The sequence below is a fragment of the Corvus brachyrhynchos genome, unplaced genomic scaffold (assembly GCF_000691975.1).
Source record: "Corvus brachyrhynchos isolate BGI_N302 unplaced genomic scaffold, ASM69197v1 scaffold4, whole genome shotgun sequence".
Lineage (NCBI taxonomy): Eukaryota > Metazoa > Chordata > Aves > Passeriformes > Corvidae > Corvus > Corvus brachyrhynchos.
This window is the reverse complement of record NW_008237878.1, coordinates 2,389,088-2,409,208: the sequence shown is the minus strand read 5'-3', so window position 1 is coordinate 2,409,208 and position 20,121 is coordinate 2,389,088. Positions and strand designations below refer to the sequence as shown.

General features: G+C 45.6%; 1 long non-coding RNA gene across 1 annotated transcript in view; it reads left to right on the top strand.

Moving 5' to 3' along the window:
- Window positions 1–6,731, top strand: part of LOC108446256 — a 9,589-nt gene extending 2,858 nt beyond the window's left edge. The window contains exons 2-4 of the long non-coding RNA XR_001861398.1: window positions 411–554; window positions 1,732–1,917; window positions 2,303–6,731. This is a non-coding gene — a long non-coding RNA (uncharacterized LOC108446256). The remainder of the gene's footprint in view (window positions 1–410; window positions 555–1,731; window positions 1,918–2,302) is intronic.
- The last annotated feature ends 13,390 nt before the right edge of the window (window positions 6,732–20,121 follow it).

Here is a 20,121-nt window from a genome sequence, read left to right as displayed (position 1 = left end):
TTCCTGCTGCTTTATTTATATCTGGAAATGTAAAAATTGTAATTTTAAAGGCACTTGGTACTCTTTAGTGTAAATATTGCTATTCTGCAGCAATCCCAGTTTCCTTCTCCTTAATGCTGCTTTCCTAACACATTGCTCTGAGCTGGTGGATGGCAATCAAGGTTACAACAGGTTAAATGCCTTGCTACCTCTGTATAATGTCGAGTGGCAGTTCATGCCCAATGTGAAACAGGGACTGGTCTTTGAAAAGCCTTCATGCTGAGGTCAAGGCTTGCTGAGCATTTCCTCTGGTGGCAGTATGGCCAGAAGCTTCTCCTTCCACTGCTGCTCCTTTTGTTTGCTTATTTTGTTTTTAATAAAGTCCCCAATGCCATCATAATGCATAATGTGATTTCATTTTGGCTGCACAGGCTTTCATCTGGAGAGCTTCCTCACTGATTTTCAGCCTTGCCTGTGTGAATTTGTGTCTCCAGACCAGACTCGGAATGTCAGAGCTGGAGAATCATCTGGTTCTTACTGGAAACAAGAGCACCCACTGGGAGCTGTTCTACCAGGTGGGAGAGAAGGGTCATGGTCAGAGGTTAACTCTGAGCTCAGCTGAGGCCCTGGGCAGTGGGAACCTTGCTGCATTCACTGCCTGGGCCTGGGAGAACTGCAAGGGGCACTGATGTTTCTGAAGGATGTAGAACAGACTGAACTAGTGACTGGAAGGTCCGAAGCTCTTTCTTGATTTGACCTGAGATTTGGGAATTTAGTTGTTTTTAATCCTTGTGATCCTGGAATGCCCACTGGCTGTGAAAGGAAGTCTGGACCGCCCTGTACCACAAAAACATCCTTACTGCAAAGGACTGTGTTAAACTGGTTTTCTAATCAAGATTTCGTTTGCTGAATACTTTTATAAAATGTGAGACACCTTCAAATTACTCTGAATGTTCATTTGTAGTTTTTAAAAATTTGATTTTACATGTCTATAATCCTATTACCTAGTTGGTGCTCAGTAAATAAAACAACCTGCAACTATTTCCTTTGACTTGCTGAACTTAAGGGCGATGCCAAAGCTGTCATTTAATACCAAAGTATCCCAGCACTATGGATGTGTTGATCCTCTCGACAGCCAGTGAATTCCTCTGGGCTAACCAGGGGATTATAAAATACATCTTAACGTGCAGCTATTCAGCAGAAATCTTTCCTTATCTGACATTAGCCAGGAAATCCCTCTGGCCTGCCCTGGATGGGAGGGGTCCCTGAAGTCCATGGACAGCTGGGAAGGTTTTGATGGCTCTATTCTCTAAACACAGCACCTTCTCCACCAGTCATTACCCATTCCAAATATTTTATGTGTAAAAAAAAAAAAAAAAAAGGTCACAATTGCAAGGTCAAACTTTCAAATTCCAAGGTTCTCCTTCTGAGTGCTGTTGAGTTGACCAAATGGTATTTGGGAAGTGCCGTGGGTCTTGGAGATCAATCCAACAGACTGGAGATCAGGCAGATCTATGACACCCTCAGAGAAGCAGAGAATGCTGGAGGTCAAAGGTTTGGGTCATAGGATGAGGAAGTTAAAGCCCCGTGTCTGAGTCATGATCTTCTGTTTGGCTCTTCTGAGAAGGGGATCTTTGTGCTTTTAGAAGAGAAGTTGTTCTGCTTTCAAAATATTCCCTTTGATTTCAAGTGAAGGAAAAGTGAGTGTAAAAAAGGAATGTTTGTCTGTGTTTTCTTTCTTTTCTGTAAAAGCCTTGTGGAAGCACAAGTCAAATTCACTTCTGAAGAACATGGCACTCCAAAAGTGGGAAAGCACCATAGCCTGTCCCATTCTGCTGCGGGTGACCTTCTGAGTCTCGATGTGGAAACTCCCATAAAAGAAGCAATGGAGCATTCTGGGATACATCTGCCTGGAAAATGAATGATTTGAGGGGGAAGGTAACAGAGACCTACAAAATCTGGAGGTGCATGAAGCAAATGGATAGAACTGTCTGTTCCTACCTTTTCCCATGCAAGAACTGGAGGCCAACAAATGTGGGCAGATTTCAAACAAATGGTGGGAGCTGGTTCTGGATGGACCAGCTAGGAGACCCAGAGAACTTCTCATCAGAGGGTGTTGTGGGTGCAAGGTGTATTCTTGTGTTCAAAGGAAGACAATAGTGTTTGAAACCAAGATTGTTAGGGATCACTGAATAGACAAACCCTCTAAGGCTAGAAAAACATCTCTACAGCTGAAAATCATTGAAGGCTAAGTAAATAATTAATGTTTGAAGAGGAAGTACCATGTGTTTTTGACCTATTCTTCCTCTTTCCTCTTTCCTAGGTGTCAGCTTCATAGTTTATGTTGGACACAGTGGTGGACTGGGTGGATCCTTGCTGTGGACTCCTATGGTTGCTGTAGGAGTTCTGAGACACTTAAACCTGGAGACAATATTATTAATTTTTTTAGTCCTGCAAAAGAAGCATCAGCACAACTAGAGCTTCCTAGAACATCCAAGGATGACTGATCTCCTTAGAAATGGTATTCCTAAATTATCTGCAGTCTCAGTGATTATTTCCTTAATGCCCTCCCTGATCATATAAGCAGTAAATGGGAAGGTCTCAGCTTGCTCAGGGAAGTATCCCCTGAGGAATGAGGACTTTTGGGGAGGAGTAAGGCACAAGAGGGGCCAGAAGGCAACGGGGAGATCTAGGGGGAGGCACTATGGTGGAACTTTGGAAGCATAATCTTTGGCCAGCTGTATTTTCTTGAAAAATTTCAGCTGCCTGTAAATGGATAGGTGATGGATTGAGAGAGTTGGGCAAGAGCTGGACTGGGCTGGGGTAGGAACTGGTGATGAAAAAGAAGCTCTGTGTTGGAAGGTGTGAGAATGTCTCTTTGTCCCATTTGCTCTTGAGCACAACCAACCCAAAGGAGCAGTGCTGGCTGTTGGTTTTCTCAGAATGGGAAGCCAGACTCTCTGCTTTCCACATATTGGTATCAGCAAGCCTGACAGCTCCTCAGAGGGATTTTTGAGGACTGTTAAATGTCATGTCTATGTGGAACTTGTGACGAGGAAATGCATATTCCCAGAGCTGTTTTTCTGAAAGCAGAACTGCAGGGCTTTTCCCTTTATTTTTCACTTCAAAAGGAATAAGTGCATAAATCTTGTCCCTGGCAGAACCTGCCTCTCCCTTTGCGACGGCTCAAGTGCGTACACAGGGAATCAGAGAGCAGGTGACTTCAACTTAACCTTCCCTCTGAGCTTGAAGAACAAGCCAAGGCAATATAAAAGGGACCTTCTAAGAGACTTGTGCAGCTGCACAGCCCCTATATTGGCCCCATGATCTGTTTATCTTTTGCCTTCAAGGAAGTCTCAGAGTTAGGGGAAGCTCCCCCAAGTGGGATGGCTTAAAAGACTGTATCCTCTGCTGGGAAGTGCACATACTTCTTTCTTTATAAGCCATTTGATGTATTTTTTCTCTCTTTCTCTCCCCCTCCTCCCCTGGCAGCAGGATCTCTGGCTGTTGCATGCTTTTCATTAAATCTTTCTGATTGTAAGCTTGTATGTTCTGACCCGGGGTCAGAGAGTACCATGGCAGGGATACAGCTCAGCAACAGAATGGAAAGCTTTTTCTGGTTTGGATTATTGGACATCTCCAGTTATTGCAGTGTGTGTTCTTGTCTGGTGTCTGAAGACTGAGTTAAATGTCACCCGGAAAGGAGCATTCCATGATGCTCCTGGAACACTGAACTTCTCCTCTTGAATGAGGAGGGTGTCTGTGTGTGTGTGCCAGTTGTGTCCTGGCCAGTTTCTAGCCTCTCTAATGCTACTGTCACTCTTATCCCAGAAGTTCCACTTTTGCTGTATCCACTGGAGTAGGTTATTTAACTTCCCTCACTGATACGAACAAACACCGTTGTGTTGTTGGGTTTAGGTTGTTTGTCTCTAATGAAAGCTCCACACTTAGCGCCAGCTCAAATCACCAGTTGCTTACTCAGCCTCGCAGCTCTGTTGTTGGAAGGTATAATCACTTCCTGCATCTTTGTTTGTCTTTGCCTCCGTGCTGCTGTGCTGATGGGCTGGGAGGTGCCCTGCTGCTCCTGCAGCTGCTTTTCCCTGCCCCAAGGCACATCAGCATGTGGGGAGGAAAAGCAGTTCCTGGTAATTGCTTCACCTTCTTGCAATGCCTCAGACACAGGCTGCTCTGTAAGACGGAATATCATCCCTGTTATTTCTTAAGGAGGATGTCAAGAGGCATTTATGCCTGTTGTGAAGGGTGTGGAGTTTTCACCTAAAGGGGACAGTGGCAAAATCCATCTGCAAGCTCTGGGCTACATGGTATGAACACTGGTGCTGAGATGTCATGGGCTGTGCGGCCATCTCTCTTAGTGTCTGGCCATGATACTGGCCAGGGCTGTGGAGATGAAGTGTCAGGGCCCTGAGTGTAATTAGCCTGACAAACCTGTCATGGGCCTCCAGCCACTGCCCTGCCCATGGCCTCAGGGGCTCCATTTAAACTCAGTCCATGACCTTCCACTGCTCTCTGAGCTGTGGTGTAGATGCACCACTCCATACAGCCATGCCTGTGCCTGGCCACAGGCCTCGCATTGGGACCCTGATCCATGGAGTGACCTCCCAGTTTGGAGTCAGACTTGCCTGGTGGCCACTAGACTGTGTCTGACCGTGTACTGTCACTGGAGCTGACTGACCTGCATTTGAGCTCCTGCCTTGATCTGCTCTATCACACAAATGATCTGGGCTCTGAGTCGGTCCTGGCTGCCATCCCCAGACTTGGCTGCAGGTCTCGCTTATGTCCTGTGGGATGGGGAGCCCTGTCCTGCTGAGTTATTCTCGACTCCTCATCCTGCCAGCCCTTCCTGATCCCTGACCCTTGAGAGGTCTCTATGGAGAGGTGATTCTTTGGAAAAACTCATCTTGGTGTGAAACACTTCCTTAACTACCAGCACAGCACAACAAGAGTATGTGGCCTTGGGGATATCCTGTCTGCCCACTGGGGAAGGTGACACTATGCATCAAAGCTGTGCCTTCCTTCATATCTCCAGTGTGGTAAATGTGTTATCACCAGCTCATTAGTTGCAAAATTAATTAGCATTCCAGCCATGGGATGTGATGTGTTTCTCAACTCAGCAGGCTGGCCAGGCAGGAGCTTCTGTCCAGCCTCAGGAAAGGATGTTTGGGGACTTGGGGGTTTGTTTCTTGTTTTCTTTTTAAGCTGCTAATAGTTCTAGTGTTTTCTGCTGCAATCACCAAGCTGCCTTGTACTGTGATGCTTGCAACCTTCCAGGACAAGAAGAGAAACTATTCTTTTGCGGAATCCTTGCTAAACAGGTTCCCTGAAAAATATGAGGAACTTGTGACTGCTCACGCCTTGGAAGAAAAGATCATGATAGATGCATTTACAGAGCAGAAATAATAACAATCAACAACAGACAGGAGGAAATGGCTCCTCTGAGAGTAAGAACCAGACTAAAGGAAGAAAAATGCTCAGGTTAGATAACTAAGTTTTATGAGAAGGGAGGGGAGAAAATGCTGAGGAAGCAGGGGTGGTAAAGGAGGGACAGGGTGGGGAGCAGCCCCAGGGGAGGGAATGTGCCATGGCAAGAGCCCACCTGTGAAAGTGAAGCCTCCTCACTGATAAGGCTGTAAAATGTGTAAATTGAATTGCTGCAGCCTTGCCCCATGGGAGGCCAGGCCCAGCTAAGCAAAGCTGTACCTCCTGCCCTAGGGCAGTGTCTCAAGGGAGGCGGCAGAGGTTTCCTTGGAGAGGCACTGCCACATCACCCTGCTCACTTGGTGTTCCGGACGAGGCCGTTTGTTTCCTCCCAAAGGGCTGGGAAATGCCGAGGCATTTAGCCGAGTATGGCAGCTCCTGCCGGCTGTTGCTGTCTCAGGGGGATGGAGAGAGCTGTACAGATTGGACTGGCCCCCCCAGAGGGCTCTGCATGGGGCTTGCAGTGCAAGAAACCTCTTTTCACCTGTGGTGTGTATCCATAATTTAGCACTGGGTTGTGCTAATCCCTCCTGCTCCCCTCTTTTTCCTTGCTGAGCTTGTCTCAAGCTGATGGCAAATAAAACCTATTTTTCCTTTTTTTCTGATAGGCTCCTAAATTCACCTGTGATTGCAGATATTGAAGGTTGCAAGCTCTTGCCAACCTTCAGAGATTTATAGTAAAAGCCTCCCACACGTGCTATGTACTTCAGAGGGTGGAGTACAAGGAGTGCTCTGGGGATGGCTGGGAGATGTCCATGAGGTTTTGGAGATCCCCATTTATCACTGAAGGGTAAAGTGGGACAACTCTTGTCACTGGGAGCCCTTGCTCTTGCTTCTTCCCAAATGAAGGGATTTGGTGACCCAGCAGCCCAGCTATAGCCCAGAGGAGCTTTATTGGGTGTTCTACGTAGGTCCTGCAAGTATTCTACACATAGAACCTACAGATCAGTCCTTGTCAAAGTAATAATTCACACAGGGTTCCTTTGAAGCTTTTCTAGCTATTGTGGAGACAAATCAGGGCTGAAGAGTCTTACTGTTACAGAAAAAAAGTTGGTTTTTCCACACAGTCACAGAACAGTGTTGTGTTGCTCAAAGTTCAGGGCTGGATTAAACTGGACATCTGAAACAGGGGAGATACAAACAATTGGAATCAAAGCTGAAGAAAATGTTCCTGTGATCCCTGCAGAAACATAATTCACTTACCCAGATAATGGGGGTTGTGTGACTTAATTATTGTAAAACTGCTTTTAAACTTAGTCTGCTTTTTTTCTTTCACTTTGTGTAGCAATTTCTTCCTTCAGAGATCTTAAAGAGGTCTATATTGTTAATGTAACTATTCTGCCTAAGTCAAATTTAAAGTAACATATCCCTGCCCTGATTATAAATAAGATCCTAAAACTATCCCTATCTTACCTAAGTTTCTAATGCGGGGAAGGCATTGGAGCTGTCCTGGTGTTTCCAGCTCATCAGGCACTGCAGAACTCCTCTGTCAAGACTTGTTCCTACAGCCTGGTCTGTCCATGGTGTCATCACAAGAGAAAACACTTATAAAATACAAGCTGTTCCATAATAATTGATTTCTCTGGTCCCTCCTGGGTGGGGAGGAACTACCCACCACTTCCTGTGATGCTGAACAAGATGTGCTAATAGACCTTTTAATCCTTCATTTCCCTCTGTCCCACAAGAAATTTGTACCTGTTGAAAGGCTGAGTAGATGACTGAAATGCTCCCTTTTGGCATTGTGTAAGTTCAGGGAAACTATTGAAATGGAAATCAGATTCCCAAACCATCACCCACAGGAGGAAGAGAGGGAGCTTTGATTGATTGTGTTTCATTACACAAGAGATAAATGGACTGAAGTTTTGGTGTGGGGAAAGCGGGCAAAATGTCTTGAGGATTATGGTTGGTGCTTTGGTCATGGGGAGACACTGCTCTTTAGCAGCCTATAGAGTATTTTCCTAGTGAAATACCATTGTGGGGGCATGGAAAACAGGGTCAAAAAGGTACAAATAGGGATAAGATTTATCACTGGCAAGAAACCATGTTTCTGAGGGTTTATGGGGAAAGATTGTAGTTCGGTTATTGTGAAAGACCAAAGCAGTCTTATCTATGTACCAGACTTGGATAAGTATGATGCAGTATCAAAATTCCCCCTGCATTTTTTTTCACTGCGTTTGTTTTCTTTTCATCAAGAGTTTTGGGAAGTGAGATGTGGTTTTCATCTCTTAAAGCTGTACTGTTTGGAATGCAAATTGTTCAGGTTATGGTTTTTTCCCCCTGTAGCTTTTATCAGAATGGCTTTGCTTCTGTATATCACCTTTTATCTCTACTTTTCCCTCTGTTCTGAGATATTCCATTGCCATGTGTGCCTCAGAAGCACCCGAGGGCCCTGTTTCTCTACCCAGACCCGAGATAAACCAGCCTAGGTCAATGTGTCCAGTGCAATTGCCAGTACCTGATCCTGGCCTCAGTGGTAGTGCCTTTGCCAAAGAGTTCCTTCTCTGAGAACCAAACAGATTTCCGCCTTTGAAGCCCAACCAGCTCTGTCAGAATTAATTAGAAACACACAAGTGCACAAGTTCTGGAGTGACATTTTGTTGTTTCTTACTCAATGAATGTGCTAGGAAGTAATTTTCATTGTAATGCTGACTGTTAAATTGAAAATGACAATTGTATTTTTGCTAGAGCTGGGCTTCTAGACAATAGGGGGTGTTAAATCCAGAAGGTGTTGCTGCATGGCACATCACCCTGCCTCTAGGTCCAAAACCAGAGAAGCTAACTGCTAGATTTTTCTTTGTCATTAGAAGACTGTCTAGCCCTAAAACTCTACAAGAGCTCAACATTAATAAATATAGCCCAAATAGCCAAAAAGCATCACTGAGTGCATCGCTCATGATAACACACTCAGAGATAATTGTACTACTGAATTATGTTAAGAGAGTTTCAGGGAAAACTTAGGTTAAACTACAACTCCTATGAGCTTGGGACGTTGGCTCTGGAAAACATCCACCATGCAGAGCTGCTTTTCTGTCCCTGGATCATCAGTACATGAAAGATTTTTTTTTCTTCCCCTATGATTCAAGTGGTGAAAAGCACAGAACATATGAATTTTGGTTTCTAAAATGTGTTTTGCCAGCTCTGCTGAGCAGGGACTTGCAGCCCAAAGTCACTTCGATGGACTTGTGCTCTTAGTGAACTGGTGGAAAAGGGAGAAAAATGCTTCAGTGTGAGCTGCCTCTTCCACAAGGTACTTTGGTTACCTTAAAATCTTTAGATCAAAAAAGTCTGAAAGAGCAATTTTGCAACACAAAGGAGAGCAAGAGAAATGCAGAGCACTCAGGGCCCAGAGTGCTGGAGGAAAAACCCATCCCGCTGTCCTGGAAAGCTCAGCACTTGAACACTGGAGAGGAAAGGGTGAAATGCAGCTCTCCTGGACAATGTCTTCCAGGGCAAATTCCTTCTTGGCCTGAAGTTTGGCACCAGGAGACAGGTGAGACATTCCTCAATCAGCCTCATCAGGAGGAAATTGAAAGCAGAGATAGGAACAAGCTATGGTAATTTGAATTGCTTTCATTATTCAATTAACTTTGCATCAGTGTGGGTGATGAAAAGATGGAGAGTTCTGATAATGCAGTGAACTGTGACTCGGGAATCCTCTGGACTTTCAGGACTTTTTGATGACTTGCCTGATGAGTAGACTGTACTGAAATAAAGACCAGAATCCCTGGAGGAGCCCTTAAGGTACTGTGTTCAAGGAAGATGGCAATTAATGTTTGGAAAATAGGTTTCCTGAAGCTCTTAGGCTGACCTCATCTGGACTTTTCTTCTTGCCAGCTACTGTCACTATTATAAAAATTTTACCCCTCGGCTGAGTGGGGTTAGCCTGGGGTTGCTCTCAGGCTGCACCTGCACTCTAGTTTTAAAAACCACTGCACAGAATTTTGCCATCCTTTCAGAACAGAGACCAGGGAGAAACAGTGACAGCAGATGGCTTAGAAGGTGTGAGGCCAAGCAATGACTATGCCTGGCTTTGCCAGCCTAGCAGCCAAGAAGAAGAGGACAAGGCATGGGTGACTGAGCTGAGCTGCTTTGCAAAATCCTGGACACCTCCACCTTTCATTGCCTCCCAGCAGCTCTCTCTTGGCTGTAAATGCCAGGAGAATAAAGCATGCCATGTGTGCTTTCAGGACTTATAGGGAGGGTCAGGTTTCCCCTGCTCTCCTTCGTGGTGACCCTAAACCCAGGTACATCTAAACAGGGCTGTCTGAAATGCCTACGAATAGGGTAGCCCTCAGGTTTGTAGATAACCATTTATAAAGGCTTTTGAAATGCAGTGATTCTGTCAGCACTGCTGTATTCAGAATTTCCACCCTCTTCTTTGTTTCTTGTGTTGCTCTGTTGCAGAAAAACACAGACCTGGTGATAAAGCTGTGCTTGAAATAAAGCCTGGCAAACAGACAGATGATTTTGTGGCCTTGGCCACCTGGTGCAAGGAGGGGCCACAGGGGCTGATTGGTCTATGCCAGGCAGGGATCCACAGATTGCCCTGGCAGGTGGGGATTGTTACCTCTGATTTGGGGCTTGGGGAGCAGGAGAGGAAGCTCTCTGAAATTAAGTTAGAGCTGGCCTGCTGGAACAGGTTTGGAGTTTCTTTGCTTTGGGAAGCTTGGTCACTTTGCAAGCATGGGAGGGGAAAGAAGGGAGAACAAGTCTCACTTCTCATGCATGTGGTAGGTTTCTACTATTATTATTTTTTTTTAAGTCTCAGACTGATAAAAACGAAACCGTTTGAATCTGTGGCCCTGTGTGTGTCCCTAGAGGCTGTGGCTAAACTGTGAAAGCACCTCTCAAGAATATTTTTACTGAGAACTTGGTGAGTAATGCATTGAGATGTGCCTCAGGGCATGTGGTGTTTTGCTGGGTGCTGTTTGGAAGCAGCAAAGCCCTGAGAGCTCCTGAGTTAAAGGAGATTGAGAGTGAACCAGTAATTTGGATTTTATTCACTGGTTATTTTACCTGTATATGAGGAAAGAGTTCTGCCTTCCCCTCCAGCTCTCAGCCCTACTTCAGGTGCAATTTCACCTCTTTGGTGCTTGCCTCTTGACTTCTTGCCCAAGTTGTTCAAGTAATAGACCTGTTGTTCCTGACCTTCTGTTCTTGAGTGCCTGCACAGGTTAATGGGAAGCTTCTCTGACCATGCTTTTGTTTGAAGTGCTTCAGGAAATTCTACAGTGTCAGTTCATGTAGGTAGGCTTGCCTAGAGCAGTGTTGGATGTTGGAGAGACAGACGACACGGCACAGGGAATGCTGTGCAAGCTCCTGCCCAAACATAGCACTAATGGCTGGATCCCAACCTGTTACTTATGGAGCTCTTTGCTTGCAGGATGCACAGGTCTGTAGGATTGGGAAAAACTGTGGAGACACAGGTGTCATCTGGATAAGTTGTACAGGAGCTGGAGTTTTCAAAAGGCAGGAATTGAAAGCTGAGAAAACTTGCTCTGTGAGAAAGATTTGAGGAAGGGAAATTAATTATTTTCACAGGTAGCTTCTGGTACTCTCCCAGTAAAGTGCTGCCTACAAAGAAACTGGGATGGTAGAGGATGGTACTAAGTGGCTGCCCAGGTCAGCAGGGGAATTGCTTACTCAGGAGTCCCAGACTCATGTACTAAAATCCAAGAGGACTAGAACAGGGCCAAGCAGGAGAGAAGCATAGGCTGTTACTGGAATCTGCTTATAGCACTGAGATCTGTTAAACCCATGTGAAAACCCTGCAGCCAAAGGTGTTGACCAGGAAGCTCAGCAGCATGAGGGAGCTTCAAAGAATTCACAGAATGTTCTGAGATGGAAGGGACCCACAGGGATCATTGAGTCCAACTCTTAAATGAACATGCAGGAATTAAACCAAGTTCATAGCTTCCAAACAAGCAAATAAGGGGACTACCTCCAACACAAGTGGATTTAGCTGACAGATGATGACTCGTTGTGCCCGTGGGCAGGAGGTGGGATCAGACTGATTTTAATTGAAGCTCCTGGGTCTGCTGGCTCAACTGCCTTGTTTCAAGGATAAATTACAGTGTATTCTGAGAATATTGTATAGATTTCAGTGTTGGTGGGTCAGTTGCAGTAAAACTTCTCCAAAGTACTGGTGAGATGATGATTAAGCAATAGCTTGTAATAAACTAAGATGTGTGTGCTGTATGTAATGATCAACAACAAAGAGAAGCAGCAGGAGAAGGACAAGACAGGAAGAGAAATGTTTCTGGTGAATATAAAATGGTATTTTGTTTGCAGAGCATGTGGAGCACGTGGGTGGTTTGACTGGAACACATTTAGAGTTCTGTCCCTGTCGTGGCTCTGAGGGAGTGAGCGATGGGTGTTCTGTGCTGCCAGGCAGTTTGTTCCTCACAGGCATCACTGTGTAACAGATCCGTGTGAGAGCCACCCTTAGCATGTCTGTTAAAATGATAAATCCTGGATATTGCACAGGGTTCAGTGCATTGCAGTTCATGCAACATGAGCAGGAGAGAAAACGAAGATGCAGAGCAGGACTACAATGTGCCCTAGGGAGGCACAAGGTCTCCCTGCTTCTCAGTCCCTTCTACATGGGTGCAAGGAGCACCCTCCTTGGCCCACCCCCTTGGGGTTTGCTGGTGTTCTATGAGTTCCTTTGAGCAGCCCAGCATGAGCGGTTTCCATCCTCCTCTGGGATATCACAGATATCTGTGGCGTGACTCTGAGTCAAACTCAGTGTCACTCAGCTGTTTTGGAGCACACACAAGGCTCATCTAGGCCTTTACAGAAAAGATGCACCATTCCCTTAGTGCCTGTATGGATTTTTCCACAGTGTGGTATTTGGCTGCTTAGTCACAGAGTTATCTTTGTGTTTTAAGAATAGCCTTGTCTACAATCTCCTTGGCTGTGCAGCAAAAGAAAGACTTTACTTGTCTTAACACTAACACCTTGTATAAGTGTCAGATGTGCCAGCAAGCATGTGCTTAATTAAACAGGCTCCTTAATAGGTTTTATTATCATTTTAGTGCGCCACACTTGAGCCACTTCTCTTAAAGGACTGTTTAATGAATTTCTGAGGCTATCTGACAAGTCATGTTCTTTGCTTGCTTGTTATGTAAAATTCATTAATGTTTCCCTTCGCATAGTGTATATTGAATCAGAAATATTATGACTTAATTAGCTTATTGCAATTTATGGGATGGTGGATGTAGGTTTTTTATTTACTGATCTTATGCAGAACTAACCTGTTTAAAACAAGCAAACAAATAGAAACTCAAGTTGTTTTGGTGTCCCTGCTGACAAATATCTCCCCTTGACCCTCGTCATCTGGGAACTTTTCCATAGCTTGCTAACCCTTATTTTTTTTCCATAAAAAGGGAGAAAACCTGCTAGCAGTAAGCAGAGCATTGGTTTTAGGGGATTGGCAGGACTCAACCAAGCTCATTGCTCTGAGCACAGAACTTTCCATGTGTATTTTCTTCTTAAAAGCAGCTCTCTAGTACACATTTCCCTTGAGTCTCACAGAGATGTTTTGGGGTAATTCCTTAGCTGGTATACTTGGAAGTACTTCCCTCAGCAGTTCTGAGAAATGGACAGAAAGCTACCCGAGTTGTTTTTCCTCTGCCTCCTTGAGAGTTCAAGTTATTCACACTAGTAGACAGAACTGCCTCTTGTGGACAGGCACAAATCCACAAGGCTGTGGGTCTCTGAAATGCCTGTGCTAGTGGGGTGAAGGAGGCTCAGTGTGTGACAACTGTGGGCCAGAAGGAGCACAGTGTCCCTGGAAAGACTTACCTAGTGCAGGTAGCTCTAGATAACTATCAAACTGAAGTATCATATTCCAGTTGTACCTTCTGTGTTTATTTTCCTCTGTCTTTACAACAGCCTGGTGTGAAGTTAGGAGCTTTCACCCAGGCTATCCACATTTACTTTCCTAATCAGCAGTTTTGCTGGATGAGAAAAATGTGCAGTGGGTCAGAAATCACAGCTGAATGGTTTCTGCAGGGTGACACTGGATGTGTGAGGGGTGTCGAGGTGCCTGCTCCCTAGCAATGCCACAGCCTATCTGGTTTGTACTGGGATGGAGATTGTCTCCTCCACAAGTAATGTAGTTATGCTCCTGTCTCGCTGGGCTGAGACTGCACAGAAGCAAAATAATAATAATAGTTTGCCTGGAGCATACAAGAAATCTGTGGCAGAGAAATAGGACTCTGCCAGAGATTTTACTGGCAGAAACATCCTTTTTTCTATCTGTGTTGATTTTCAGATTGCTTCGTGCTCCCTTTCTGAGTTTTATCCTCAGTTCTCCTTGTCTTCCAGCAGCTGCCTCAGTGTTATTTCCTGCTATGCAGGGCACTGAACTCCTTAGGAAATCAGCTGCTGCTGGTGAAGGCTGGACCTGTTTGGAAATTGAAGCCACAAAAGCCAGACCTTCCAGTGTAATCAGGCCATTAAACCTCCTGTGGGAATTTTTAAGGCTGACTTTATCTGCCCTGCAGAGAGAAGCTGGGGAGAGAGAGGCTGTTGCACCATTGTTCCTCCTGCTGATGATGCAGACTGGAATTGCTTCTCCTTGAACATTACTTCCATTGGGGTAAAGCCTGGCTTTGTGTTGTCCTAATCCCTCAGTCCAGACCACAGTGACCACATGAAGTTAGAGCAGCCCTGAGGCTGTTCCCTTGTTCTAACACGTGCCACCAGCAAACTGCTCAAAGAGATCAAACCTTTGACTAGACTCTGACCCAGTGTCTCATCTTCAACCCAAAATGTTGGTCTGGGAGCAGTCCAATTTAATTTGGACTTTACCAACATAAACAACTGCTTAGAAAATCCAGACCCTTATTTCCTTACTTTCATATCCTTTGTCCTGTCTTCTGTCATTACATGTTTCAGCCCATGACTGTAGACTTTGCTGGAAAGAGTCAGTCTCTCTGGGAGTTACAAACGTTCATGCAGTCTCATCTCCATTTTTGGATCAGAGGGATGAATTTGAAGTGAAGAGGAAATTTTCTCATGATGTAAGATTGTTTCAAGATTTTGATTTTCAGTATCTTCCTCCCAAACTGCAGTGAGTTTTATTGTAATTTTGTGTTTCCTGGTAATTGACAAAAAAATCCAAACTGGTTGGCAGCAGCAGAAAAGGCACATAAGGTACCCAAACCTTCTAAAACAAGAACATTTCTGGCCTGTTCCAAGATGCCTCCCCCTCCCAAAATGTTAAACTGGGAGATTGCTGAAGCTGTTCTGTTCCCGTAGCTGGATTAGACCTCGGTGAATCAGCCCTCTGAGAAATCTCCTTGGGGAATTCCTGACAGGCTGTACCCCAGCATCACTTGCTGACTAAGCTGTGAGCTTCCTCAAGTAGTGCTGCTGTGTAGGACAATGGGTCAAAGCCTTGGTGCTGCAACCCTGGAGCCCAGCTGTGGATCACAACTCCGAGGATGGGGAAAAGCCCTCTCCAATCCTACATCCCTTTTGTCGTCCAAATTCCCCAGAATGTGAGGGAGCCCACCCCTCCACTGTAGGTGGTGATCTCGGATGAGAACACACTCATTTGAGCTTCTGACAGCACTGAGCCCTAGACTGCTGCTCTCCCAGAAATGTCAGTGAATGCTGGGCTGCCTAAGAGTGTGGGAGCCAAATTATGTACCTGCAGCCTCCCAGACACTGGAAAGCCTCTTGGCTGTGGGGTGTAGACTGGCCACGAAGCTGCAGAAGACAGGTGAAAAGGCTGTAGGGTTTGTGTTGCTTAGGAGCTCACCAAAAACTGTTGGAAAAAACCGGAGAGCAGAATTCTTCCCAGGAGGCATTAGACACAGGCAAAGGGATTTACTTTTGAGCTTTTAACTTGATTTGCCTCATGTGACATGCCTGCCTTTTCTCTATTTGGAGTTATCTTGTCCTGTTTGTACCTTTTTAGTGCTCTAATAAAACCCAGCCATGGGGCCAGAAGTCAAAGGCTGCCTCCAAGACCAGATGTGGCAATTTCACCTCCCAATCTGTCTGATTCAGCCCAGTCCCAAACAGCTTTTAACTGGTGAGGAAACAGAGACAAATGCTTGTCAAAGCTGCTCTGCTTGAAAGGAGCAGAGCTGGACAAGCATTTTGGCCATCAGGGCTCCAGCTTGCTGCCCAGCCAGGAGGGTTTGCTGTCTGCAGTGCTCAGTAATGTGTGTTTGTGTGGGGCCTGTTCTGCACATACTAATTTTGAGCTGTACATTTTCTTCCAGGAAATCTGTATTTGGCTTTATAACTTCCTAGGAATAGTTTGTGCATTGGAAAACCTCCTCCTGCCATATGGGAAGGAGCATTCTCACTTGTACCCTGTTAAATATATATGAAGTTTTTTTAATGAAATGAACTTCCGATAGCTGCAGAAGTTTGGAATTTTCAGAGCCTTTGATGCAGTGGGTGTAAATTTGTGACAATTTCTGAGATGTACCTGGCAAAAGAGTGGAGCTGAGTAGGTCTGTCTCTTGTTTGGCCCGTGGTCCAAGGCACAGAAACGACCAGCACCGTTTGGTACTGGAGCAGCCGGTGCTGCTCTGGTGGTACGGGGTCCATTATTCAACAACCAGTAGATACAACTTTTGAGTAGATGGCTCAGGTCATCTTCCCATGTCTAGAGGCTGCAGCTGGCCCTGTGCCATTGCCTTTATCCTTTCACTTCTTCCTGGTTTCCAAGGCCAGTTGTGCTTGGTTGGGCAATGCATGACTAGGGAATGTCCAAGATGATGGAGCTGTTATTAATGTTCATCTAATCAGCTCCCAGTTGCCCTCCCCCCAAAGCTGACTTTGGCCTTCAGCCCAGGCACTCCTCACCCTGATTTTTGGGTGTCTTTTTAATGCAGCAGAGCTAAACTGTCCGCATGGGACAAGTGCTGGAGGAGAAGCAGGACTTCAACAGAAACCACTTTTTTCAGCTTCCCAGCAGTAACACCTCCTTGGATGGAGACTCTTACCTCCTCAGCAAACAGTTTGCACTGGCATGCCCTGGTGTTTGCAAGGAATGAGACTTGATAGAGGTCCCACAGATAAAACAGGCTTGAGTAAAATGCTGTCAGTGTCTCAAAATCCCTGCCTTTTCTGAGGCTCTGCAGTTCCTACAAAACTGTTTGGATGTTGGTTGTGCAGTATTCTGGTCTCCCTTGTGTGTATGGGGGTCAAAGCAAAGCAGTTAAATGACATTTTGCATCTCAGAACTGGAATAACCTTTTCCTCCAGGATGCTTCAGGTGTAAATTTGCTAAAAAACCCCCCAACCAACTCAATGACTTTCCCAAAATTCCTCCCAGGAAGGAGAATTTGACCAGGAAGAGAGGAGAAGACTGGGTAATTCTTTTGTAGAATTCTTAAAAATTCATTTTGTCACAGTTTCCTTTTACCTTCCTTACCTGAGCAGGTGGGAGGAAAACATGGCCCAGCAGTAACAAAAGGGGCTAAGTCTGAGGAGAAATAAATCCTCTCTCTGCAGCTGCCCTGTGCCAGGCAGCTGGCCAGTACCACCTCTACAAACACTGGTGTCCATCCAGTGCAGGAGCAGCTGAGTGTCAGCCCAGCCCAGTATTTCTCCAGGTGCCAGGTACTTTTGGGTGGCATCACATATTGAATGTTTCCCGGGAAGAGAGAGAGTCTGTGTAAACATGCTGAATAAACACAGTCATTCTCTCTGTCCAGCCTCATCCTGTCAAGCATAAGGTGCAGATGCAGGAGCCAAGAGCTCTTCCAAATTAATTCTTTCCCCTCTCACTGCCTCTCTGTTCTACCTGTGGTTTGCAAGCAAACCAAGGCCGGTAGTCTTGGCCAGGGCCAGGCAGGGTCAGACTGGCCCAATGCTGCCTGCTCTGCTTCCAGCATCCCTGTGCTGTGGACTTGCACCCAGCTCTGCCTCTTCATGGACTTGCTGGAATTGGGAAGAGAATTGTTGTTACTTTTGCTGAGGCAGAAACATGATCCAAACCAGCTCGTTGGGTTGTAGGGGAAGAGGGATGTGAAGTAACCAGCTCTTGCTCATACTGGTGACCTGCAGATCTTGGGGGAAAAAGTACATGAGGAAGAATTGGGACTGAATAACTCTTGTGCCCTTCTTTAAGGTGGCTACTAAAGACTCAGGAGTGGTAGAAGAACACCAGCATGTGACAGATCAGGTGTACAAGAGGGTCAGTCACTTCTGGTAGAAACACAGATTTTGGAAATGGTGTTCTGGCCATTCTTTGTATTAGAAAAGCTTGGTGCTTTTTTCTCTAAATCCAACCTGTAGCTTAGATTTGGAGCATTGTTCTGTGCTGCTTAAAGACTTACATGGTTAGAAGCATTCAAGAAACTGAAACTAAGGCCATAGGTAAATGTTTGCCACATATTTTTTAGTTGAAAAATGCTTAAGCAGCTCTTGCTTCAGTGGAAACCCCACAAAGTTGTTTGATAGTTCTGCTATATATCTATTACAAGAAGGCCTTGATTCTTTCCCCCTTAATTGCTCTGGAGCTTCCTGAGGACTTGTGTAGGAACATGGGCAATGTTATTTCTGCAGGGAGTATGTGAGCAGAAAAAACCCCGGTCTCTGAAGTGGAATAAAGGATTGATGTCCTTTTTGGAGCCCTTCACCATTTGGACTTAGATTTGAGAATTGGACCTCTCTTCAAGGAGGACCTGGAAACTTGAAAAAGCCCTAAGATTAATTTTTCAAGTCATAGAAAAATTGTGATTTTTCTGCAAGAGCATGGTATACCCATCCTGTACTAGATGCAGCAGTTGTTTGCTCAGTAATATGAACCACCCACTTGAAGCACAGGGCGGTGATGATACAACCTGTGCACTTGGTTCTGCACCTGATTTTTGGGGGGCTTGAGCCACATATTTGGGATTTTGCTGAAGGAAACAGAAGTGACCTTGGTGTTGTCCAGATTCTCTGGCTCCCATCTGCTGCCCTGGCTCCCATCACTCCGGGTTCTTGCAGGGCTGGCTTCTATTCTCTTTCCAGGTTGAAAGCAAGCTGTATGTGCTTGTATCCCCCTTGGAGCTGAGGCCACCATGGTGGTACTGTAAGGGAGGGCTCTGTGCCATGGCCCTTTTCAGCTCTCTGGCTGGAGTGCTGTGAGGAGTCCAGTGTTCTGTGTGAGAGAGAAATCCCTCTGGCATTCTGTGTTAGAGCTGGATTTACTGGAAATAGGTCCTTGATGAAAACCTTCCTTGCACAACACTTTTCCCACCTACAGGCAGTGGTGAGTGACACAGTTCAAAGGCCTTCCACAGCCAGTTCTTTTGTAGATGTCTGGCAAGGAGGCTCCAGATCTGGAGAACAAGGCTTAACTCAAGGCTGCTTTAACTGGGGACAGTGCTCTGGGTCTGTGTATCAATGAGTAGGTGATGACCCTGCGAGTTCCCAGCCCTGCTCACTTGTAATAGCTCCTCAGGACTGTGTTTGTAAGAGGATTTTTGGAAGCAGCTTGTATTACAGAGGGAGAGGTGTAGAGAGCTGAATTTGCAGCCCCAGATCCCTGATAGTTTCAGGGAGGGAATGTTGTTCTGTTTCTACTGAAATGTGAAGGTGCTCTTTTAGTACTGCTCTGGTTTTCTAAATGGCTTGGGTTGGGGAGAGACAGTGTGTGTAGAGAAGAGAATATGGCCTTCTGATTTTAATAGTCCTGTATAGTTTTGGGGAAGTCTGTGGCTGTTGGTTGGTGCTATTCCTGCTTCCCATGCCAGCCAACACTGGCAGGACAGGTGTATGTCTGCATTCCTGTTGACTCAGCCCTCAGTAAGTTCCTGGTGAAGGCTTCAGTCTCTTCTCCTTTAATTGATGTGGTTTGCTGTGCTCTGATGGAGATTGTTTATGGACCAGACTGTGACTTTGGCCCCAGCATGTTACTCATGTCTACACAGATGAGCACAGACAAACCTGAGCTTGTCTGCCTATGCAAAGATGGGGTTGACTGTGAGCCAGACACCTCTTAACATGGAGCCAGAGCAGAAGCAACTGTGTGCCAGGCTCTCTATAACTCTGCTCACAACCCGTGGAAGTACCTTCTGTAGCTGCAATGAAGTCCTTGCTGTGCAGCTTCCCTGATTTACAGTCATTTGTCACTGAATCCCATCCCAGGGTAAGCAGGTGTTTGGGATTTGCAGGTTTCTGGGAGAGACCTCTTCTTACTCCTCTGCCTGGTGACTGCTTTTTGAGTGATGAAACAGAGATACAAAAGGCAGATAAAACATTGAGATAGGGAGGCATTTAATGACTCCTGTGGATGTGCATATCCAGGCCTGCTGTTGGACTTTGATTGACTTGATCTCCTGAGCTGGGGCCTGGGTGTGTTACCAAGGTCTGACAGGACAGAAGGAACTGCCTGCTGAAGGGGGCAGCTGGTGGCAAAAGGGAAGGAGCAGCTCCTTGGGCTGGCAAGGAGATCCCCTGAGGAGCATCATGCCTCAGAAAATGCCAATTGTCTGAGACAGAATGATTTTGTGGGAAAATGTTGGTTTTGATGAATTTCAGTTGCTGAAAAATATTGGACGAAAATGTTTTGAAAACTGTTTGACCTTTTCTAAATGGCAAAGTTTCAATGTTTTTAGGTCCAAATGCTGCTTCATTTTGATAGCTAGCATTAATTGAAGGTTAAAAAAAATGTTGGAACTGAAA